Genomic DNA, 19,183 nt, shown 5'->3' with positions numbered 1-19,183 from the left:
TAATAATATTAAATTTCACACCAATGTTTTACGTAGTCTATGATTAATATGTCTTATTAAAAAAAAAAAGCAGGAGGGACACTGGGGCACACAGTTGGTTAAGTCCCACTTCGACTCACGTCATGATCTCATGGCTACAGAGTTCAAGCCCTATGTCTCAGAGCCTAGAGCCTGCTTCGGATTCTGTGTCTCCCTCTCTCCTCTCTCTGCCCCTCCCCCGCCTCTCAAAAATAAATGTTAAAAAAAATAAATAAATGAAAACAGCAAAAGATAATAGTCATATAAACCAGAGGCAAGGAAGCTAGGCACAGAATAGATTAGGCAACAATCATCTAGCAGTGTGACAGACAGCAGGAGACTGTTCCATCTATGCAATAGTGAAAAGCCAGCCAACCTATGAGTTGGTCATAGGGCAGAAATCTAGGTTCAGAGTAAAGAAGCAGGCTTATAAGCACATACATAATTTACAATGCTATAAATTTCTTGAGGTCAAGAGCAGAATTCTTCTCATCTTTGTACTTAGTATCTAGCATAATACCTACCACAGAACAATCTTTCAATAAATGTTTAATTATTGGAAGAATGAATACTTCTTTCACATTCTATACAGATGAGTGAAATTAAGTCATCCTCAAACAAGTAATTGAGAGTTGATTTGAAAATAGTCATTCAATGAATTGTTATAAATACACAGAAGAGTAGGTAGAAGTGTAATGCATGGTTTTGCCCTTAATTAATTTACAAGCAAGGAAAGAAGAAAACATAAATAATTATTTCCAAATTATTCTTTAAAATAGAATACATAATGCAAAAACAGAAAGTAACAGTATTTCTCTGGATTTGAAAGGTAAAAAATACAAAAAGTTAATCAACATCAAACTGTAAGGGCCAAGTACACATGACAAATCAGAAATGCGAGAGGTTTACATGAGATAGGATGATTACACAAAGTTTCTCAGAGGAGGTGGACAGGATTTATGATGATGGTTCTGTAGACTGCAAAATAACCACAAATTCCTCCCACTCCTGTATACATATCTTTTTACAATGTGACCTTGCTGCATCTCCCACAAAGAGGTAGAGTTTCTTTACCCTGGAAACTGAGGTTGGCCCTGTGACTTGCTTTGACCAACAGAACACTAGCAAACATGACCCAGAAGCTTGAAAAGCATTTATGCTCTCAACTAGCCCTCTAGTGCTTGTTTTGGAACCCAAATTGTGAAGAAACCCAAGCTAGCACAATGCCTCGCATGCATGAGCCCAGACAAGACCAAAAAAGAACATGCAGTTGGACCCAAATGGCCAATCCACAGAATATTTAACTAACAAATTGTGTTACCCTCTGAACTTTGGGGTGGTTTGTTTGAAGGCAAAAGCTAACTGACTGAGGAGCTAAGCAAAGGCACATAAATGGAAATGAACAAAACACACAAGTGCATGGAAAAATGAACACGTACAGTTGTCTACATGGACTAAGATTAGTCTAAAAGAATTCTGATCATAGAGAAAGAATACATAGACATGAAAGGTAAACTGAGTTCAGACTATAAAAATCATGCTAGGAAGAAAATGAACTTTATTCTATTTCAGCAAAGGGGAGCCACGAAGGGACTTCGTATAAGGGGGATGGATATAAAGCAAAAGGAAACAAAGTTCAGTTATAACTATTATTATCTAGATAGACTGTATAACTAACTATATAACTATATAACTGGGTGTGTGTGTGTGTGTGTGTGTGTGTGTGTGTGTGTGTAGCTATATATCTATAACTAGATATCCTCCTATTTGGAGGGGAAGCTAGATAATTCACAAAATAAATAACAGCATGGTTTTTATACATAGTGCCATATACAGTTTATGTTAGATTCTGCTCTTGAACAGAGTAGTAGGAAAATTATTTTTACTACAATTTTAATCCCAATGAGAAGAGTGCTAGAATTAATCATCAGAAGCTTATAATGTGTCTAAAGGGCATAGAAGATATCTTTGAAGCTATATTTGGGCATAAAGATAGTACATAAATTTCTAATGACAGCATAACTGTGAAATATGACTCCTCTTTGTTTGAGATTTAAATATACTCACCAGGTGACTGCAGCTCCTGGCCACAATAAAGTGACAGGGACCAGATTTACCCTACCACATTAAACAACTAGAAAAAAGGACAAAATATATGAAACATGGTTTTTAGACACTATTGACAATAAGCACTACAGAATAGGGATCCATGAGAAAAAGGGAAATAAAGTTAGCCTTACAAGTGCCCCCAACTCACTACCTGGAGAGAATTTCCAGGCCACAGTACAGGGATGGGGAACCCAAACAAAGACCAGAAATCTCACTGAGTTAAGGAGACAAAATTAAGAGTTCTGGGGAGGTCAAGGCAAAACAAAACACTGGAGAGGAGATATCAGCACAAAGAATGAGCTGTGGATATCTAGAGAGAATTCTCCTTGAGATTCTGGCTAACTACTTATCAATGCACCTGTGTAAGGAAGTGAAGTGATCAAAGCCAAGTTCAAACCACTGGAAAGGGGCAGGCAGAACAATCTTTGATGCTCAAATAAGACTATGAATAGTTTGCATACTCACCAGACAGAGTGAAAAAGACCTTCAAAAACATTCAGAGCCTTGAATGCATCAAAGTATTTTCAAATAACTATCCCAAAACAAACTCCCCAATATTTAAAGGAATACAAAAAAAAAAAAAAAATCCAGCACGTAACAATGTAAAATCATAATGTCTGGCACTCAAACAAATTACCAGGGATGAAAAAAGGAAATATCAATCAATAAAAACAAACCCAAGTCAAAGCATTCTGAAGAAAGAAGAACAAAGCTGAAGGTATCACAATCCCAGATTTCCAGATCTACTACAAAGCTAAATCATCAAAACAGACACATAGATAAATGAAACAGAAAAGAGAACCCAGAAATAAAACCACACATTTATAGTCAATTAATCTACAACAAAGGAGGCAAGATTATACAATGGAGAAGACAGTCTCTTCAATAAATGGTGCTAGGAAAATTAGACAGCTACATGCAAAACAATGAAACTGGACCACTTTCTTATACCATACGCAAAAATGAACTCAAAGTGGATTAAAGACCTAACTGTGAGACCTGAAACCATAAAATCCTAGAAGAAAACATGGGCAGTAATCTCTCTGACATTAGCATTAGCAACATTTTTCTAGATAGATCTCTGCAGGAAAGCAAAAACAAACTATTGGGACTACACCAAAAAAAAAAAAAAGCTTTTGCATAGTGAAGGAAACCATCAACAAAACCGAAAACATAACCAAGTGAATGGAAGAAGCTATTTGCAAATAACATATCTGATAAGTGGTTAATATCCAAAATATATAAACAACTTACACAACTCAACAGAAAAAAAAAAATCCAAAGAATCCAATTTTAAAATGCGCAGAGGCCCCAAATAGGCATTTTTCCAGTAAAGACATACATACAGATGGCCAACAGACACATGAAAACATGTTCAACATCATTAATTATTAGGGACATGAAAATTAAAAGCACAATGAGATATCACCTTACACCTGTCAGTGTGCTAGTATCAAAAAGATAAGAAATAACAATGTTAGCAAGGATGTGGAGAAAAAGGAACTCTCTTACACTATTGATAGTAAGCAAATGCGTAGAGCCACTACGGAAAACAGTATGCACGTTCCTCAAAAAACTAAAAATAGAAATACCATGTGATCCAGTAATTCTACTACTAGGTATTTATCCAATGAAAACACTAATTCAAAATGCTATATGCATTCCTGTGTTTACTGCAGCATTATGTATAATAGCCAAGATATGGAAGCAAACTAAGTGCCCATCAAGAGATGAATAAATAGGGGCATCCAGGTGGCTCAACTGGTTAAGCGTCCGACTCTTGATTTCTGCTCCAGTCATGATTTTATGCTGGGTGTGAAGCCTGCTTAAGCTTCTCTCTCTCTCTCCCTCTCTCCCCTCTTCCCCTCCCCCACTTGCGCACATGCTCTCTCTCTCGCTTTCTCAAAGAAAAAAAAAAGAGAGAGAGAGAGAGATGAATGAATAAAAAAGAAGTTACATATCATGGAATATATATGGAATGTGGACTATTACTCAGCCGTAAAAGAATGAGATCTTGCCATTTGTCATATGGACCTAGAAGGTCTGTGAAATCAGTCAGAGAAAAACTAATACCATATGATTTCACTTATATGTGGAATCTAAAACAAATTAAAAAAAATGAACAACAAAAAAAGTAAATGCACAAATACAAAGAACAAACTGGTGACTGCCACAGGGGAGGGCCGTGGTGGGATGGGCAAAATGGGTGAAGGAGATTAAGAGGTATAGACTTCTAGTTAATAGAGTGAATAAATCATGGAGATGAAAGGTTAAGCACAGGAAATACAGCCAATGGTATTGTAATAGCATTGCATGGTAACAAATGGGAGCTACACTTGTGAGCACAGCATACATAACTCTAGTCTTATCTTAGCACTGTACTCAACACACCTGAAACTAACGTAACATTCATTGTGTATCAAATACACTTTAATTAAAAAAAAAAAAAAAAAGGAAGGACAGGAAGGACAGAAAGGAGGAAAGAAAAGTAAAAACAGACCCAGAAATAGAAGTGGTAGACAAGGACTTTTAGACATTAAAAGTATATATCTGAGATAAAAAAAAAAAAAAGGGGGGGGAGGGGGGAGCGCCTGGGTGGCTCAGTCGGTTAAGTGTCTCACTTCGGCTCAGGTCATGATCTCACAGTTCATGAGTTCAAGCTCTGAGTCTGGCTGTGCACTGACAGTTCAGAGCCTGGGGCCTGCTTCAGATTCTGCTTCCCTCTTACTCTGCCCCTCCCCTATTTGTGTTCTCTCTCTCTCTCAAAAATAAATAAATAAACATTAAAACAACAACAACACTGGCTAGGATTAACACCAGATTAGCTACTGTAAAAGAAGGGATTATAAACGGGAAGATAGAGAAGAGAAAAAAAAAAAAACTATCCAAAATGAAACATACAGAGAAAAAGAAACCCAACCAACAGATCATCAGTTAGTTATGGGATAATATCAAAAAGCCTAAAACATGTAATGTAACTGGAGTCCCAGAAGGAAAGAACAGACTGTTTACACTTTTATTTTGTTGTCAGTTACTGTAACCATACTGTCTTATATAAAGTTTCTTTCCACTTTTAGTAGATATTTTAATTTCTAGATACACTCATTGGGCCCAGAGGGATTCCATGCTAGGGGGAAAAAAAATCTAAAGAAAAAAAGGTCTTAAATTTTTTCAAATTTGATAAAAAAAAAACATTTATCAAACACCTCCTATTATTAGAGTAAAAGACCAGATGCTTTCAAAGTAATCCTGATCTATTATATAAACAGGTAGAATACATAATCTGTATTCCAAAAATACATTAAAATATAGTATGATGCAGAGTGGCTACCTCCTATCTCAAAAGTCAAAATAATATATTTTTCACATTATAAAAAATAATCTCGGGGTGTCCAGCTCAGTCAGCTAAGCACCCAACTTCAGTTTGAGTCACGATCTCCTGGTTTGTCAGTTCGAGCCCCACATTGGGCTCTCCGCTGTCAGTGCAGAGCCCAATTCAGATCTTATGCCCCCTTCGTCTCTGCCCCTCCCCCCTCGGTTTTTTTGTTGTTTAAAAAGTTTATGTATTATTTTGAGAGAGAGAGAACACAAAGGGGGGTTAGGACAGAGAGAGAGGGAGAGAGAGAGAATCCCAAGGAAGATTCACACTGTCAGTGCAGAGCCCAACTAAGGGCTCAAATCCACAAACTGTGAGATCATAACCTGAACCAAAATCAAGAGTCAGATGCTCAACTGACCAAGCCACCCAGGAGCCTCTCAATTATGTTTTTAAACAAGCTGAGAGAGAGATGCAAGTTTACAGAGGTACACAACAGCTAAGTTTTTCAAGACACTTAATAATATTAATGTAAAGAACAGAAATAACAGTCAAGAATAGGATAAATCTCATGGGATTTTGTTTTTGTTTTACCCCAAAGATTTTTGGCCAGAGCCTCTCTAAAGGGCTATTAAAAAGAGATAAAGATTTGTGATTAATGCTATTTGCTGATAGCAAAAGGAAAAGAATATTTAGTCACCATTCATACTTCAAATGTTCCTTTTAAACTTTCACAGGAGGTAAATTACACTTCTAGCAGCATGGAAACTCTCTGGGTTCAATAAATATATTCAAGAAAGTAAAATACCTATTAAAGACAAACTTTACAAGTCAGTATAGTTACAATTACTGACAACAGGATAAAAGTGTAAACAATCTAGTTCTCTTCTCCCTGGCTACAACACTAACAACACATAAGCAAATCCTTTCCCTAAAGAAAGTACAGTGTAACTTACATGGCCAGATTGTAATGAAAACACTGAACAAGACCGTTCCTTCAGTAAAATCTTCTGTAGCTATATCAACCAAACAAAGCATTATAGGTCTATGATCTTCCCACTAAGACAAAGGGAAAAAAATCAATACAGAAACTTCTCTGTAATGATCTCCATTTTAATTATAAGTATATTAATTTTCCTTTTTAAAAATAGCAAAACTGAGGCAAAAAGGAGTTAAGTAAAGTACTATGATATGTTACAGTAAAGATTAGAATACACTCAAATTGCATCCTGATGCATAATTAACAGTTTGTATTCATTTGCTGTGTAAGCGTTTTTTATTTTTTTAATGTTTATTTATTTATTTTTTAATATATGAAATTTAGTGTCAAATTGGTTTCCATACAACACCCAGGGCTCATCCCAACAGGTGCCCTCCTCAATACCCACCACCCCCTCTCCCCTCCCTCCCACTCCCCATCAGCCCTCAGTTTGCTCTCAGTTTTTAAGAGTCTCTTATGCTTTGGCTCTCTCTCACTCAAGCATTTATTAATGTAGAGGTTAATGGCTCTAGTAACTTTATTTTCTAAACCAAAATTAGGTGCCAGAATATGGTAAGAGACTTTTTTTTTTCTGATTTGCAAATGCATTACATATTTTTAAACTTACAAAGATATGCAAATTATATCCTAATTACTTGTATATTTAATAAGTCACCTATAGGGGCGCCTGGGTGGCTCAGTCGGTTAACTGTCTGACTTCTGCTCAGGTCATGATCTCACAGTCTGTGAGTTGGAGCCCCGTGTCGGGCTCTGTGCTAACAGCTCAGAGCCTGGAGCCTGCTTCAGATTCTGTGTCTCCCTCTCTCTCTGCCCCCTTCCCACTCATGCTGTCTCTCTCTGTCTCAAAAAAATAAATAAAAACATTAAAAAAAATTTTTTTAAATAAAAAAAAAAATAAGTCACCTATAAACTGTTAGATTCTAGCCACAGAGAGACAGTTACTTACCTGGAAGACTTCTTTTTTGTAACCATACATACCCTCCTACTGGTAATGCCTAGTCCTCATTTCTGAGGTTCAAACACAGAATGTGAAACATAACATAGGAATTCTGTCAGTACTCAAGCAACTGAAGCCTGAGAAAACCCAAAGTAGATACTCATACTGTACAGAGAGGTGGACAGACTCTGTAGAACCAAATTTTTCAAATGCTCTGGTGTTCTGAAAGCATTTGTCTGAAGCTGTTTCAAAAGCTGTGCGAACATTTAATTTTTATTAAACTTTTTTATTTAAAAAGCTTATTAAAAATAAATTATTATTTTTAATTACTTAACAGCTTATAGCTGTAATATATCTATTAACCTCTGAATCTGCTGGCATATGGAGAATAAACTGTGGGTGACAAAACAGAAGACTACTTCCCTGAACCCACTCCCCAGACTGTTAGTTCTGTCTGGTAATATGTTCACCCAGTAGTCTGCATTTTCCCTTCATGATACTTGGAACACTTAGAATTCCTTATTCTATAACAGACTGCCTCCATTATATTGTTAAGCTCCAGAAGTGACATCATTTTTGTCCTTTTCACTGCCAAATCTCTAACCCCTAGCATAGTAACACAATAGATGCTGAACAAATATTTAATGAACAAATGGATGAGGCTATTACAATAGTTCCAAGGAGAGATAATGAGGTTCAGAGCTGCCACATGTTTAAGGAGAGGTAATGAAGTGAAAAGAGGCTAAGTTAAGGTAGTTACAATAGAAATAAAAGGAGAGATTCTGTGCAGGTAGAACCAGGGGAAAAAGGAAACCAAAATATATACATACATAATGAGATTTTTGAGCTTGGGCAACTGATTAAATAATAATACCTTCATTTGTAGAACTAAAGCACTTAAAAGAGGGCTGACTTTTGTCTTGGACATGCTGGATTTTCTAAGCGCTAAACAAGCACAGCAGAAATGAAGTCCTAATCTAGTTTACTATCTACCATATGAATTAGCTTCCAGATGATTTTTTCAAATCAAATTTCATGAGAGGCAAGAGTCTCTTTAGCTATTCATTTTTTCCTACTTCCTCCCCTCATCTCTGCCTCATTTGTCATTGCAAAATGTTGATAAAACCATTTCTGAAGTATTTTAGAAACTAGGCCCTTAATGGATCCAAGAAAGTAAGAAAGAGGGTCTTTCCAACTTAATATATAATATATAACATGTATAAAACTAAATGTCAAATATTAACAAAATACAGTATTTAAATAAATAAGACAAGGAAAAGAATGTGAAATCACTTTTTTAAAAAGGCAATTATCTTGAAACTGCAGAAAGACAAATGTAAAAAAATGATAAAAGGAAGCAACCAAGTGTCCATACATTGATGAATAGATAAAGAAGTGGTATATATACACAATAGAATATTTCAGCCACAAAAAACAATGAGATCTTGGCATTTGTGACAACATGATGGACCTAAGGGGTATTTTGCTAAGTGAAATTAGTCAGACAGAAAAGGACAAATACCATATTATTTCACTTATATATGGAATCTAAAAATCAAAACAAATGAACAAACAAAAAGCATTAATAGACCCATAAATACAAAGAACAAACTGAGGGTTGCCAAGGGCAGGGGGCAAAATGGGTAAAGGGGAGTGGGAGGTACAGGCTTCCAGTTATGGAATGAATAAGTCATGGGAATAAAGGGTACAGCATAGGAAATATAGGCAATGGTACTATAATAGCACTTTATGGTGACATATGGTAGGTACACTTGCGGTGGGCATAGTGTTACATATAAGTTGTGTACATATGAAACTAAAGTAACATTTTGTACCAACCATACACTTCTATATAAAAAAAAATGATAACAAGCATTCTGGTAAAAATACATACAATGGCAAATAAATTTTCTATTTCAAACATTTAAAAATACCAATTCTTATTTTCATTAAGGTGCAAACTTTCTATAAAACAAAAATGCTGATTCCTAAAACACAGTTAAATCCTGAAAGCTTACCAGAGAGAGTGAAAAGCTACCACCTCCCATTCTTTTTTTTTTTTTTTTTTAATCTTTACTTCTTTATTTTTGAGAGAGAGGGAGAGAACTCAGGGAGGGGCAGAGAGAAGGGGAGGGACAGAGAGAAAGTGAGACAGAATCTGAAGCAGGCTCCATCCACGCTCTGAGCTGTCTGTGTAGAACCCAACTCGGGGCTTGAACCCACAAACCATGAGATCATGACCTGAGCTGAAGTCGGATGCTTAACTAACTAAGCTACCCAGGCTCCCCTACCACCTCCTATTCTTCAGAAGACACTAAAACACCTCAGATTCTTTTCAAAGAACACTTAATTTTTTGTAACGTTTATTTTTGAGACAGAGAGAGAGCGTGCGCGCACACATAAGGGGGGAGGGGGGGCGGAGAGAGAGCATAGGAAGCAGGCTGACAGTAGAGAGTCTGATGCAGGACTCTAACTCAAGAACCATAAGATCATGACCTGACCTGAATTTGAAGGCTTAATGAACTTAACCACCCAGGTGCCCCATAACACTTAATTTTTTACCATGGGAAGTTTAAATCTAAGTGAAAATGAATTTCTTAATACAATAAAAAGGAACTATCAACATCCCAAAACATCGAGGATCTCATATACAAAGGTTAAAAAAAAAAAATCATGAAAAAAATTCAATACAAGTCCAACTCTTGATTTCACCTGAGGTCATGATCTCACAGTTTGTGAGCTCCATCTCTGCATAGGGCGCTGTGCTGGCAGTGCGGATCCTGCTTGGGACTCTCTCACTCCATCTCTCTCTGCTCCTCCCCTGCTTGTGCTCTCTCTCAAAATAAATAAACATTAAAAAAAAGCAAACAAACAGAACAGGGGCGCCTAGGTGGCTCAGTCAGTTGAGCGTCTGACTTCAGCTCAGGTCACTCATTATCTCACTGTTTATGGGCTAAAGCCCCATGTCCAGCTCTGTGGTGACAGCTCAGAGCGTGGAGCCTGCTTCAGATTCTGTGTCTCCCTCTCTCTCTCTGACCCTCCCCTGCTTGTGTTCTGTCTCTTTCTCTCTTAAAAATTAACAACCATTAAAAAAAAAAGAACATATAAAATAGCCACAAAGAGAAGAATAATTATGTTTACCATAGTCATAAAACATAAATGAAAATATACCAAGAAATCTGCTTAAAAATCACCGATTTAAAAGATGAAATTTTCTGGCAAAATTGACATTCACATTACATAAATAATTTAATTTCAGTATGTATTTTAGAGATTTTTATTTTTTTTAAGTAATCTCTACACCCAAGGTGGGATTTGAACTCACAACCCCAAGATCAAGAGTCACATGCTCTACCAGCCAGCCACCCTTCAACCTGTATTTTAAACCTACAATAAGATCACCAGATATTAAGGAAGACAGAAACTTTTTTTTTTCGAGAAAGAGACAGAGAGAGAGAAAGAGCGCAAGGGGCAGGGGAGAGAGGCAGAGAAGGGGAAGGAGAAAGAGAGAGAGGGGGAGAGAAAAAGAGAGAGAGAGGGAGAGAGAATTGCACACAGGCTCCATGACCAAGCAGAGCCTGACACGGGGCTTGATCCCACAACTTGGGATCACAACCTGAGCTGAAATCAGAGTCCAACGCTCAAAAGATTGAGCCGCCCAGGCACCCCAAGGAAGACAGTAACTTCTGAGTGGCAATACTATATGTGTTGTTCATATGCTCAAAAGTTAGCTCTAAAAAACTCAACTTTTTCATACAGACTTAAAGACTCTTGTCTCAAACATGGAAGTATGACATTTAACCTGAAAACACTGAACATTTACAAATAAAAGTTATAAAAGTATTTTCAACACAAGTATTCTATCCACTGAAGCCTCAGGTGGGGCGGGGGGGGGGGGGTGGGGGTTGGAATCCACCACTGCCATCGCTATTATTTACAATACACTGCATAACAACAACAAAAAAAGGACGACAAGGAAGTAAAATAGCATAAATATGTTTAATTTCAAAAATTCATACATTGAAGATATCCTGCAATATTACTAATCAAATAAACGGACACAACTCCAGCTATATGTTGAGTATTTCTCAAAAACCTCAAGAAGAGAAAAAAAAAAAAAGGAATACATGACTAGAATCATTGTGAGTAACTTAAATTGTAAAGTTCAAATTATAAAGCCCAAATTGTAAAGTTGTTTGTCACATATCTATAAAAGAATTTTTCTACAGGAGATTTCTTTAAGAGTGGGGAAGGATGTAAGCTGTATTTTCCATTAATTCTAAAAGGCTATTTTATTTCGTGAATCAATTCAACCCACACTCGTTCAATAATGGTCATTAAAATTTTTCCCTTGTTATACATTGCTTTTTGTTTTTAGGCAACAAACATTCATTAACTCACAGAGTTTCTGAGGATTAGGAATCTAAGAGTGTCTTAGTTGGGTGGTTCCAGGTCAAAGTCTCTCACAAGTTGCAATCAAGTTGTCATCTCTATATAGTACTTTTTAAGGTTATAAAATATAAAGAATTGACTGCCCCTGTCAAAGTTAGATTCCATGATAGTGAACTAAGCTCTGTAAGATTTGTTTACATTGAAAAACCAACAATCTATCACTAATTATCACCTTTTAGCCCATTTTTTTGAGGTAAAATACTTTCAAATTTGTCTAAATTATACAAACTTCACTTCCAACTCTACATTTAAAACTATTTGAAGCCCTATTGTAATTGAGTTCAATTTGCTAAAGCAAATGAGCGTGTTCTCATGGAGATTTCCTGAGGCATTAAAATAATCAGTATTTTTTTAAGTCAAAAAAAAGACACAAAATCTCAAATCATATATAGTACAATAGAGAATTTACTAAATTATGTATTAACCACAGTACAAGAGCATAAGCAAGATCTATTATTTTTAGCTCCTTACTGAAGATCAGATTTATTTCAATTTGATATTATAAATTAAATTAATGAAGCTAGGGACTTCAATTTCTTTTATGTTTCTAAAACTGAAAGAGAAAAAAACATTTCCTAACATTCTATCATAAAAGAATGAGAAACTTTCCTTTATAAGCATGATTCAGACATCCCTTTCAGTGCCTTGATCAAGATACATCATACAGGAAAACATAACTTACTAAATTAAAGGTTCCTGTTGGTATGTTTTCAATTTGAATGGATCACAATATGCCATGGAAATGAGTACACTTATTATTTGAAAAATTTCTAGAGTTAGTTCTTCAAGATTAGTCATATTAGTAATATTTGTCAACATTACTGTTTCTTTGTAAGAAATACATAACATTCAATTCCCTCGATACTTTAAAATCAATCTCCCATCTCTCCTTTCCCCCCAAAGAGAACATTATTCTACTGAGCCAAAAGAAAACAGCAAACACATCTTGCTTTGTGGTCTATTCTGGCAAATCAGTGTTTAGAAACCAATGCAACTGTTATTAATGGCTCAGAACACACATTAACAAAACACAGAGTGGATTCTCCCTGCGTGTATGTGTACATGCGGCCATTCATAATAATGTGATCCTCGTGTATTTCAGTTTTTTTGGATTTCAAAATCTCAATTTCTACTGAATACCAAAACATCTTTACATAATACATAGACTATAAGAAAACTGCTCTCTCTCATGTTTAAAGAACAATTTCTAAAGCTAAGGATGAGAAGAGTTAATACCGGGATTGCTGCCACCTATCAACTTTAATTCAAAGCAAAGTACAACTCAATGTCATTTTTACCTCCAATGCAGCCACGACTGAAACAAAATTAACTTCACTGTGCGATAAAGTATCCTGGCATCCAATGGATTATTTACTTCTCTGATTTGACAGTACAAACGTGTGGAGTCTTGTGTGTCCCTCCCACAGCACCCAGGGTGTCAACATCATCTTAGTCCAGGCAAACGGCAGGCAAATCCTTCAGGTCATTACTTTGCACCTTAAGTACCAGAAAGTCATGGCCTTCATTGTCGTTACTACACAGCAAACAGACTGCATAGTCCCATGCCTCCTTCTATTATATTTGGGGAGGCGGGGTGCGAAAGAAGCGCTCAGTGTATCCTGAGAACCCTCTGTGCTCAGCCCTGGTACCAGAAGCTGCATAAATACAAGCAATATATGGGTCACCTACAGAGAGAGAAACAGACGAAGCTTCGTGACCCTCCAAGTTCAGTCAAGACACCGAAAGGCTCTCGGGAAACAGGGCACAAGCCTTCGGGTAAACGGTGTAGAAGCAGACTGTCTCCGAGGTGGAGTGACTAGGTCTGGCACAAGCCCAGGGCGTGGGCAGCTACCGAGGAGACTCTCGTACCCTTCCCCTCCGCACCAGGGTCGGTCACTCCGCGAGGGGTGCGGCTGGAGGAGGGGGTCAGGACTGGGGGAGGGCGGGGCCCGGGGCACCCCAGAGGCGCCCAGGGGGTTCGGGGGGGTGTGTCCTACCTGGGCCGTGGCGGACGCAGGAATTTCGGGCGGAGGGCTCGGATCCAGCTCAGGACCAGGACCGACAGAGATCAACCCTCAGCAGGCGGGACCGCCGCCGCCTGCCCATCCCCCGCCGCCGACTGCGGCGGGAGCCGAGCGCGGCTTCGAGGGCCGGCCGGCTGGGTAGTCCCCTCGGGTACCGTCCGCGTTTACTGGCGGCGGCGGCGGCTGCGGCTGCTGTTAATGCTGCTGCTGGCCGCCCCCAGCCGCTGCTCTTGTGCCAGCCCCTGCTCCTCCTCCTGCCGCCGCCGCCGCCGCCTCGTCCCCACCGCTCCCATCGCCGCTGCGGCGACTACTGCAGCGCCCGCTGACCCGACCCGACGTTATTCTCCCCCTTCGCAACCCGACACAGCCTAGCCCACCTGCCCTGTCAGTGCGCACGCCCACCTCTCCGCCGCAGGTGCTGATTGGAGAGCACGACCCGAACCCGCCACGTCGGTTGGCTGGTCCCATTGCCTATCACGACGGGGGCGGAGAGTCAGGCAGAGAGCGTCTCCGCCCCCCACCGGAGAATTGCCGCTATCTTCAGGTTTGCCTGAGAGGGCGAGTTACCGGGAAAGGAGCATCACAATGGCAGCGCGCGTGCGCGCTGGAATTCTGGGCCTTGTAGTTCCAGCCACCGCCGCAACTGCCCGTGGGTCCGGAGCGTAGAAGTAGAGCTCCTGAGACTAGTGGTTGGCCCACGTTGGTGTCCTCTTAGCTCAGTAGTTAACTTGCTTATAGAGGCATGATTGTGACCCCAGGTTTGGGCTTTTTGGAAGAAAATCGGAAATGCGTTGTCACGATACGAATTTACACTGAAGGAGTCACGAAGAAGGGCCCCAAACCGTGAGGCCCTACCATGCCACCGCCTCAGAACCAGAGCTGCCAGGATCTGGCAAATTGGCGCCATCCCCAGAACCGCCTAACAGGAAGCTAATCACCGGCGGGCACTAGGAAGAGGCCTAATGGTAGAAGGAGGAAAGGAGACCGAGACCTCCAGAAAAGACTACCAGCCTGGAGCCCGAAGTGTCCTTACTGCAACCCGTGAAAAACGAGGCTTCCTTACCTTTTTCAAACACCACTAGCAAAGGATACACAGCCCTTGTGAAGGCCAGGATGGGAATCTAAGCAAGACAATTGCCGGAGTCCCTCGAAGACTTTCAAGGAAAAGCGAGGAGAGCAGGGCAATGAGGCTGTGTGGGATAAATTTGTATTAGGTGTTGATTGTGTCAAGCTCTTTGGTGAAGAGGAAACCTTAAGATTAAACCTCTCCCATCCTTACCCACCAATTTAGAGAAGAAAAATCTCAAAAGAAGTTAAGCAACTTTCCAAGGCCATAAAACTAATTAGTGGCCAAGCCAAAACTCAGGTCTCTTGTTTACTTGTTGTCTTTCAATTATTTATTTTATTTTCATTTGAGAGAGCGCGTGAGCGGGGGAGAGGGGCAGAGCAAGAGAGAGAATCTTAATCAGGCCCCTCATTCATGGCACAGCCGGTGGCAAGGGCTGGATCCCACCATCCTGGGATGTTGACCTGAGCCAGAATTAACAGTCAGATGCGCAAGACTGAGACACACAGGTGCCCCTAATTATTTATTTTAAGTAATCTTTATACCCAACATAAGACTTGAACTCACAACCCCAAGATCAAGAGTTGCTCGCTCCTCTGCTTGAGCCAGCCAGACACCTCAAAACTCAGGTCTCTTAAACTTACTCCTGTGTCCAATGCTTTTTTTTATTTAATAATCAAAATGACTCCCAGGAGTATGCCATGGACTGAAAGGATGCAATGACTTACAAGCTTCATCTTACATTAAATATTTTTCTTCACTCAAGTGACATTATGATTGAAACTAATTAATTGGGAGTATGGAAAGGTTAATAATAAATCCTATGTTCAATCTCAGAACTGTTACAGAATCTGTTTCTTCTTATTCAGGAAATGCCACAGCCTCTCCACGTTCTTTAAAAAAAACAACAGACACCTCTGTCATGCCTAGATCCTTGGATAAAAAGCAGGACAAAGTGTACATTATGCACATTAAAGGCAATTGATGATGACGCAGCTTATCTTGTTCTGTTCAAACTTAAAGAAGCCAATTGTTTCCTTTCCACTGATTAAAACCACAAGTTGTTTTTCCCATTACTTTGTCCAACGGAATATAGTTCACTTCAGAATATTGGCTGGGCAAGTAATTTGAATTGGAAAGGATTAGGGTTTCTGCAAATGTTTTTCTTTAAAATTAAAGAAGTTTATAGGGGAAAAGTTCAGATTCATTGAAATTATGCCTAGCAATATTTCAAATAGCTATTCTCAGTTCAAGATAGTATTTTTCACTCAGCAAATACAGTGCATCCTCTTCAAGCTACCCAGATAAAATCTCTGCTGTCATGGGTAAGAGTTTTAATTAATGTATTCACAGAACTATTATTTTGTTTATTTTAAATGAATCAGTAGGTACAGCTGGATTCTCCAAATATGGAAAGATGATTATTTTTCTGATTGTTATTTTGTAACCAACTCCATTTGCAAATCCATGAAGGGTAAGGTAATAGCAAAGTATGTGAGAAAACAATCCAGGAGCTGCGTATCGAGAACAACAAAAATTTTTTAATGCAGTGCAGAGGGAATTGCTCTAGGATGAGTATCTTAAGAATAGGGTAACAGTGTATCTCAGAGTAGGAAGTGTAAGAATTAATAGACAGTAATGAATAAATAAATAAATAAATAAATAAATAAATAAATAAATGGTGAAAATGCCACAGGAGTGGGAATCCTATGATACCGGACTGGCCAAAGAAAAGCTCACCAGGTCACCCTTTTCCTTGGTCTTTTCCATTTAAGAAGTATTGAGGCAGCTCTTTCTGCCCATGGGTCCTGTCTCTGTGCTTTAATAAAATCACCTTTTTAAGCCAAAAAAAAAAAAAAGTACTGAACTGTCCCAAAAGGTATTTTTCAGTTAGAATAGATGGCAAGGTAATATATTACTGAAGAGCTGGTACTAGAGTTAAGGAATCCCTTTTGAGGTAGGTAGATAGATAGATAGATCTCAAATATATATGCATATTTGAGTGTATCTATTTATTTTGAGAGAGAGCAAGCAGGGGAGGGGCAGAGAGAGAGGGAGAGAGAGAATCCCAAGCAGCCAGCCTCCTTGCTGTCAGCACAGAGCCCTATGCAGGGCTTGATTTCAGAAACCATGAGATCATGACCTGAGCTGAAATCAAGAGTCAGACGCTTAACCAACTGAGCCACCCAAGCACGTATATATATGCATACACATTTTTTTAAATAAATGTAGTGGCCAGCCTCTAAAATGGCCTCCAATGATCCCTTCTTCCTGGTATGTTCACCCTTGTGTAGTCCCTCCCATACTGAATTGGGCTAATCTGTGTAACTAATAGACTTTTTCAGAAATTATGGTATGTAAATTCCAAGACCATATTATAAAAGACTGCAGTTTGTGCACTATCAACAAGAACCAAATTATTGCTTATTAGAGCCCTAATGTCCATTGACTAATGAATGGATAAAGAAGATGTTGTATATATATACGATGGAATACTACTTGGTGATCAAAAAGAGGGAAATCTTGCCATTTGCAACAATGTGGATGGAACTAGAATTATGTTACTAGTATTAATACTAGTATTATGCTAAGTGAAGTAAGTCAGAGAAAGACAAATACCTTGTGATTTCACCCATATGTGGAATTTAAGAAACAAAACAGGTGAACATAGGGAAAGGGAAGGAAAAATAAGATAAAAACAGAGAGGGCGGCAAACCATAAGAGTCTCTTAAATACAGGGAACAAACTAAGGGCTGCTGAAGGAGGGGGGCAGTGGTACAAGCTAAATGCGTGATGGATACTAAGGAGGGCACTTGTGATGAGCACTGGGTGTTGCATGTAAGTGATGAATCACTAAATTCTACTCCTAAAACCATTATTACATTAATGTTAAGTAACTCAGATTTAAATAAAATTAAAAAAAAAAAGACTTTGCAGCTTCTGTTTTATGCTCTCTTGGATCACTTTCTTAGAGGGAAGCCATTTGCCGTAATATCAGGATGTTTAAGCAGGTGGCCCTTAAGAGTGGCCACCTGGCCAGGAACTGAGGCATTTCAACAGTCAGCACCAGGTTGCCAGCCATGTTAATGAGCCATTCTTGAAAACATATCCTCCACCCTAAGCCAAGCCTTCAGATGACTGCAGGCCCAGCTGGCATCTTGTGAGATACCCCAGTCCAGAACTACCCAGCTAAGCCATTCCCAAAATCCAGACCCACAGAAACTGTGTGATACGACAAATGTTTATTGTCACTTTAAGCACTTAGTTTTGGAGGGCAATTTGTCATGCAGCAATTCATAACCAGTGCAATAAAATTTACAAAAATAAGAGAATGAGGAATGATTCAAGTCTAGGGATATCTGCCCTGGATAACTGAGTCTGAAAGAATGAGACTCTGGTCCTAGGATCAGTCTTAGAGCACATTCAAGGATAATGAGCAGATTTCAGATTTATGCTGATTCCCCACCTAGAACATAATAGCGCCTTTCAACACACCTTTTTTTCTCCTAGCACAGAATAAATCACATATTAGAGAATGCTTTTTCTTTCTCTCTACCTCCATTTGTGGCCTCCTCTACCGATCTTTAGACACCCAATGGTTTCCTACTTTCTAACTTCCCCCTAATCCAAACAGAAAACCATCTAGATGGGTTATTTATATCATTATCAGGAGGACAGCACCACATGGAAAAAACTAGGGTGCAATTCAAGGAAAAGAGACCCCTTCCCTTTTGCTTTCCACCTCTCTCTTCAAAAACAAATCTCACTATACCTAGTATACCTAGTATACCTGAAACTAGTCTAATGTTATGTCAATTATACCTCAGCAACAACAACAACAACAACAACAAATGTCAGAATTGTATACTTTAAATGGGTGGATCATATGGTATATGAATTCTATCTCAATAAATCTGTTTTTAAGAACTCTGCACAATCATTTGAAGCATGAAACAATAGTGAACTGGTGCTCAAGTATTTCCACAAACCAGGAAACAGCCCTGTTGATAAAATTTTTCATCAATCTAGTGAGCTTCTATTTAAATATTGCTTAATCCACTAAACAAAAATTTTCAGGGCCCATTAATGCCAACTACTCTGCTAGGTACTGGGAAAACAAATATGAATAAACTCAGCCCCTGTCCTTAAGGGTTTCACGATGGATCAGCAAACACGCAAATCCTATTGCAATGCATTGCAGTAACAACAATGATAGAGGTATATTCTGTATCATATATAGATGCTCTAGAACAGGAGTCAG

At 38.8% G+C, this 19,183-nt stretch overlaps 1 protein-coding gene across 2 annotated transcripts in view; it reads right to left on the bottom strand.

The window, feature by feature from the left end:
* TTBK2 (tau tubulin kinase 2) overlaps nt 1-14,387 on the bottom strand; it is a 160,020-nt gene extending 145,633 nt beyond the window's left edge. The window contains exon 1 of one of the 2 annotated variants that reach the window (XM_053224118.1): nt 14,259-14,387. The gene's annotated coding sequence lies outside the window, so the exon portion shown is untranslated. Of the gene's footprint in view, nt 1-13,829; nt 14,225-14,258 lie in introns of those variants that run through there. The other variant, XM_027067046.2, reaches the window with a different exon arrangement.
* Between the last annotated feature and the right edge of the window lie 4,796 nt (nt 14,388-19,183).

The sequence above is a fragment of the Acinonyx jubatus genome, chromosome B3 (genome assembly GCF_027475565.1).
Source record: "Acinonyx jubatus isolate Ajub_Pintada_27869175 chromosome B3, VMU_Ajub_asm_v1.0, whole genome shotgun sequence".
Taxonomy (NCBI): domain Eukaryota; kingdom Metazoa; phylum Chordata; class Mammalia; order Carnivora; family Felidae; genus Acinonyx; species Acinonyx jubatus.
Note: the sequence above shows the minus strand (reverse complement) of the source record. Positions and strands in the feature narration are given on the sequence as shown.